The following is a 6000-nucleotide window of genomic DNA, read 5'->3' on the forward strand; positions in this document are numbered from 1 at the left end:
AATTTGAAAATAATTTTTGGACGTGAACCATGATTAAACTATATCTAATAACTTGACATCTTTCTCTCTATTTTCACAATAAAAATCATAACATTTACAAAAATCCATAACTTGAAAAACAAAAATCATAAGTGGTTACAAACTTCACACTTAGTTTTAGTCGTCGTTTCTACTGAGTGTTTAACAAAAAAAAACTAATAAAAAAAATACTTTGAAATTTGAACAATTTTTAAAAAAAATTGTTTAATCTCCAAACAGTAATTGGAGTAATTATGTTGAGGAAATTTTATTTATGTTTTTCGGTTACTCACATACCATGTAATGTAGTCATTTAAAGAGAAATATAAAATAAAACCAAGTGTAAGATTTGGTAGACCCTTTTTATATGAAGAAAGATTTATTGCTTCTTAAAAGTAAATACTCTAAGATATTTTTCTATCTATATTTTTTTTTAAGTGGTCACATTTGGTTTTGAAATCTGTCTCCTAATTGGTTATTAGGATACGTAATTGTTCTAAGAACCAATCATGTTTCATACTTTATCTTATCAACAACTATAGTCAAGGGGTGAAGTTAAACTATATGATCACTTAACATAATTAGCTTACCGGACAAAATAATATATCAAACACTCTAAAAGTCAGATTATTAAGTGATGACATTTTGATTTTGAGAAATAAAAAATAGGGGAATAAGATGTGTTCTACTTGGCCTTTGATTTTCTTCAGAAAACTGCATTATCTCTTAAAACCAAAAATGCTGTGAATCTTTAAGAAAATCAGATTTAGGTTTCAAAATGATATTTTGCTAGATCCGTTTAGGAGTATGATTTTTAACTAAATCCGTTTGTCTTCGACATTGTTTTCATCAATATTCACATGAAAGACCAACGATAACATTAACAACAGCAAAATACATAACATTAACAATCAAAAATACAAAACATAAACAACAAAGAAAAACATAACTCGACAGAGAGACATATATATCCTCACAAAAAGCATTACAACCCTAACAAAAACTTTTCAATTTCCGCTGCTTTCTCCAACCTCCCCAGCCGCCTCCTCTAGGTCATCAGGCGTCGCCTCCTCTAGGTCCCCAGCCGCCGCCTCCTCTAGGTCACCAGGCGCCTCCTCTAGGTCACCAGGCGCCTCCTCCTCCTCCCCATCACCAGGCGCGGCCGGCAACTCCTGCATCTGCGGCGGCATAAAATACATACCATTACAACCTACCACCGGATGTCCGATCACCATTCCCGGCGGCAGGTCTTCACTGCGGGGAATTAGAATGTCCACAAAACGGTGATCATCAACCTTGACGGACTCGTCTCTTGGAACAATGTCAACAAGAAAGGTAAAACTCAAACCACGAGTCACTGCGACGGAGATGTCGGATCTCTTGATCTTTTTTTGTCCCCTCCACGGTATTAAGCCACGATCGCATCGTGAGATCAACAATTAGCATCTCACAGGCCTTCGACAAGAGTATCGGAGCCTCCCCGGCGACCATGTTGACGTTGGGGTCCGACTTCATGATTTTCTTGATTCTCGCTGGTGGAAGCTCATGGTTTCGGGTATTAGAGGCGTTTCCAATCTGCTCAATACAAAAATTGCGTATCTGTAATGGGTAAGGTAGCGGCCGTGGGTAAAACGACGACAGCAGCGGGTTTGAGAATGATGGCCGCGGTAGCAACGGCCGCTGGTGATGGTCCGCGTTGTTTTCCATCTTATCTTTTAACTTTTAGTGTTTTTTTTGGGTTCACTCACTGTCTAGGAGACTAGGGTTTCGTATTTAAAGGAGTAAAGCATAGTTGGGAAATTCATCAGTTCAGTGGGCTACGAAAGCAGCCCAATATTTTTTTTAAATATAAAAATTCACTTTTGTTAATCTTAGTTTTTTTCTGTATGATATTTACTAATATGTGTAAATCTCAAATATCAAAACTTCACCTTTTGTTAATCTTAGTTTTTTTTGTATGATATTTACTAATATGTGTATCTCTTACAGGTGGGTTAGTTGGAAGAAGCGAAGCTGAGAAGTTTCCTGTAGGCAATCGAACGTATGTTCAGTATCCAGATATATAAGGTGATTTTTTTTTTTTTTTTTTTTTTTTTTTTTTTTTTTGTTTTTGTTTTGAGGAATGCAAAATATGTGATGGATACAGTGTTTGAAACCGGAATGCTTGGCCTGTTTTTTCATGCTATCATTCTCGAAGGAAAATTTTTGGAAGCATTTTAGAAAGAGTGGCACTTTGGTACCCATCATGTAAAAGAAGATGCACATATACCCGAGTTGCAAACATGCCGTATCATATGACGCAATAGAACGTGATCAGACTCATCATAATAGATCTGATGTCTTAATTTAAAGGTAAAAATCGAAGATATACTAAACTTCAAGCCACAAAACTCAATATAGATAACAATATTCCAAATCTATGATACCATAAGTGGTGGAAAAGAGAGATATTTGAGTAAGATAGTTTTCACGATCATGCTTCAAATAAAAAGATTCAAAGATTCCAAAGAAATGTTTTCGTTAATATCAACTTCAACCCTTAATTAGATGTTCATATCTTGAAAGAAATACAGTAACTACAACATGAACAAAACAACTCATGCCAAATGTAGAAAAGCTCCAACAATATATGAATTAACAATTTGCGGGCTAAACGTAAATATAACAAAATCATAATAGAGTTTTTTTTTTCAAAATGAAGAAACTCCCTCTTAATCATAATACTAAATACTAATACACTCTATTATCTTATGAAATGAGTATTATATTTTTTTCTACCCTCTTAGAGGATCATAAATATGAATCCTTTATACTATAAAGCACAAGTCACCTGTCCAATAGAATTAAGGCACATCAGATTTTTTTTAATTAACAGAAAAAATACAAAAAAAAAATACAAAAAATCGTGTAAAAAATAGGTTTGTGCTTCAACTGATTCTTTCCCACGATCTCAAATGCTCCACTCCGCTTCTTTCTTTAACAATAGAACAGCAACATGATTTTCTACAAGAAGCCTCTGCTTCTCTTCCTTCTATCAGGTAAAAAAAAATGAAGTTGTCGTTTCATGTTCTACTTTTAGATTCACATGTACTTACCTTCTTCTTTGCAATTCACAAGTCGTTTTTAAATGATCATCAAATTCTTTATTTCTCAAATTTTTTTCTTTTAGATTTGCAGGTTCAGATTCCAGTTTCTAATTAGCCGTCGTCTCTTCATTCGAAATCTGTGACCCCAAACAGATGTTCTTATCTGCAGGTACCTAATCTCAATTAGTAGCAAATAATGTGAAGCTTATTTATGATCCAAAGACACCAGTTCTTATAGATAGCAGATCGTCTTTTTGATTTATGATCTATATAGTTTCATCCAGTTCTATTTCCTTTAACTGTCAAACCAATCATTAGTTGGTTCAACTCCATAAAGATCTATTTACTGTTACCATTCCATCTATTAGTCTGATGCAAAGCTTTTAAGACTTAAGAAACTTCGCAAAGTAACAAACAACATAAATATTTATTCTCGACGTTTTTTTTTGTTGTGTTCAGATAAATGGAAAGTTTTAATTGTGGTGTTTCAAGTAGTAATATGAAGGTTGAAAAACGTTAATAAGAACGTAACTTTTGTCTGCATTTAGACTTTGTTTAAAACATAACTTTTGTCTTTGTTTTTACTTTATTTTGCAAAGGAAAATCTCTTCCTTTGTTTTGCTTACAAGTGATGTTCTCTTGGAAAAAAACTGATTTATAATAATAACTCATCCATTTTTATTTTCATTGCTATTTTGTTTCAGGATCGCAAGAGACACGACTCAAAACATACAGCTAGCTTCAGAGCTTCAAACTCAAGAAGAATACAACACCATGACCACAACCACGAACTATACTAACCAAAACACACCAATTATATATCTGCACTCCTATACTCTTCCTGCTCAAAGCTCCTTTGGTTATCTACTTATCTTGAAACAAAAGATCCCTCTCTTACCGTACGTGGGATCAACACGAATAATATACCAACTTTAATTATAGTAGAGATTCATATAATTTTATCATTTTACTTTTCAAATAATTTCAATTGATTGCCCTTCGATCTTTTCTCATTGCACGATTTGATGACTTGGTTTACGGCGCTAAATGGACGTCTTCAATTTTTTTTTTTTTTTTTTTTTGGTGTTTTATTGAGTTAACCAGAGTCTTTAATTTCTTTGCAACAAAATTAATGCACTTACACCAATATGATTAATTATTAGTGCACTGAACATGGATTACAAAGTTTACATTACCTATTCACATGTAAGCTATTCTCTTCGTATAGATAACTATTTTTTTTGTTGTAAATGTGTTACAAAGGTTTGAATTAGAGAATTTGTTAAGAGCATTATTTTGATAATATTACACAATATTTTATTCTAATTCATTTGTTATAGTATGTGTTACAAAGGTCTGAATTAGAGAATCTGTTAAAAGCATTATTTTGATTATATTACAAAAAAAAATTATTCTAATTTATTTTTCCGCGCATAGCTGGGGCCATGACACTAGTCGTGTTATAATGCTCAAACCAGATTATTGTTGATTGGTTATGGAATTATTGAAGACTTAAGTCAAGGTTTTTTTGTTGTTGATTATTTGGCCTTCTAAATTGTTTATGATGGCCTCATCCATATTCACATAAATTACTAAAAACACTTCAAAAGATAAATTCTCACCAGTCTAACAAAAAAAACTAAAAATAAATTATTTGCCTTCCACATTGTTTACGATTCCGAAACCATATTCACATGAAAAACATATCCCACCAATTTAAAAACCTAAAATACTTAACCAAACTTCAAATCACCACAAAGGCGGTTTCAAACCCTAGTTTCCACCGCCGTTTCTTCCACTCCCCTCAGCCTCATCCTCTCCCTCACCAGCCTCCTCGGGCCACGCCTGCGTCGGCGGCGACGGATAAATTCCCGGTGGATAATAATACTGCGGTACACCGTCGGGATGTGGCATAGGCGCAAAGCCGGGATCAGCGTCCTTAGGGACAACATCGAGAAGGAAGTCGTAGGTATAAGTGCCCGCCACTGCTGCGGATATATCCGATTTCTGAAGCGTGTGGCGTTTGTTCTCCTCGGCATGGCGCCACGAGCGGTTCGTGAGATCCATAATGAACATCTCGCAAGCCTTGGCGAAGAGGACCGGAGCGTCGGCTGAGACCATGTGCACATCAGGGTCGGCCTTCATAATCTTCTTTATTCGTGCCAATGGAAGTTGACGGTTTTTGAAATCTGTGACGTTTTCCATCTGCTCAATCCAGTAGTCACGTATGTGAGGGTTGGATGATTCCGTCTGCGGCGGCTGCGGCTGCGAGTACGACGGTGGTGGCTGGTTGTTGTTCTCCATTCTTTACAATTTCTAGGGATTTGTTTGTAGTCTGAAGGATTTTGATGAGAGGGTTTGCATATATTTAAAGGAAACCTAACGCGTAGATGGATACAGTGGGCTTCGAAGCAGACAATATTTTGTCCAAAATGAAATCTTGACACATTTAATTTTTTCTTTAGAGTATTTAGTACTAATAATAGTCTTATGTGTGTGACTGGTTGGTATTATAAAAGGCAAAAAGAGTAAAGTGAAATTTTGTTTTTTTACTTAAGCAAATTAAGATGTAATTTTAAACAAAAAAATTTAACTATGAAATACTCTAAAAAGAGGGAAATAATAAGGAAAAGCTAAAAGGTATATGTGTTGCACAACAAAAAAAAGAAGCTAAAAGGTATATGTTTCTTAACCTATAAGATTGAAAAGTAAATTTTTTTTACTAAAAAAAGGATTTTCTCATAGTGAAACGTAAAAAAAAATTCACCTTTTTTTGGCAAAACTTGTGTACATTTAATTTTCTATCTGTATAGTTATACAAATTTAGAATTTAACATATTTTTCGGCAAACAAAATCTACATTATATTTTTTTTAGTATTCTATGATTTAATTCAA

The 6000-nt window shown here is 34.2% G+C and overlaps 2 pseudogenes across 1 annotated transcript; both read right to left on the reverse strand.

Moving 5' to 3' along the window:
- Positions 1 to 876: 876 nt before the first annotated feature.
- LOC104728768 (nuclear transcription factor Y subunit C-7 pseudogene) lies at positions 877 to 1744 on the reverse strand (annotated as a pseudogene).
- A 2987-nt stretch (positions 1745 to 4731) lies between these two features.
- Positions 4732 to 5454, reverse strand: LOC104725565 (nuclear transcription factor Y subunit C-6 pseudogene; annotated as a pseudogene). Its single transcript, XR_015572815.1, has one exon. The product of XR_015572815.1 is annotated as a nuclear transcription factor Y subunit C-6 pseudogene (transcript).
- Between the last annotated feature and the right edge of the window lie 546 nt (positions 5455 to 6000).

The sequence above is a fragment of the Camelina sativa genome, chromosome 11, assembly GCF_030686135.1.
Source record: "Camelina sativa cultivar CO46 ecotype springtype chromosome 11, ASM3068613v1".
Taxonomy (NCBI): Eukaryota; Viridiplantae; Streptophyta; class Magnoliopsida; order Brassicales; family Brassicaceae; genus Camelina; species Camelina sativa.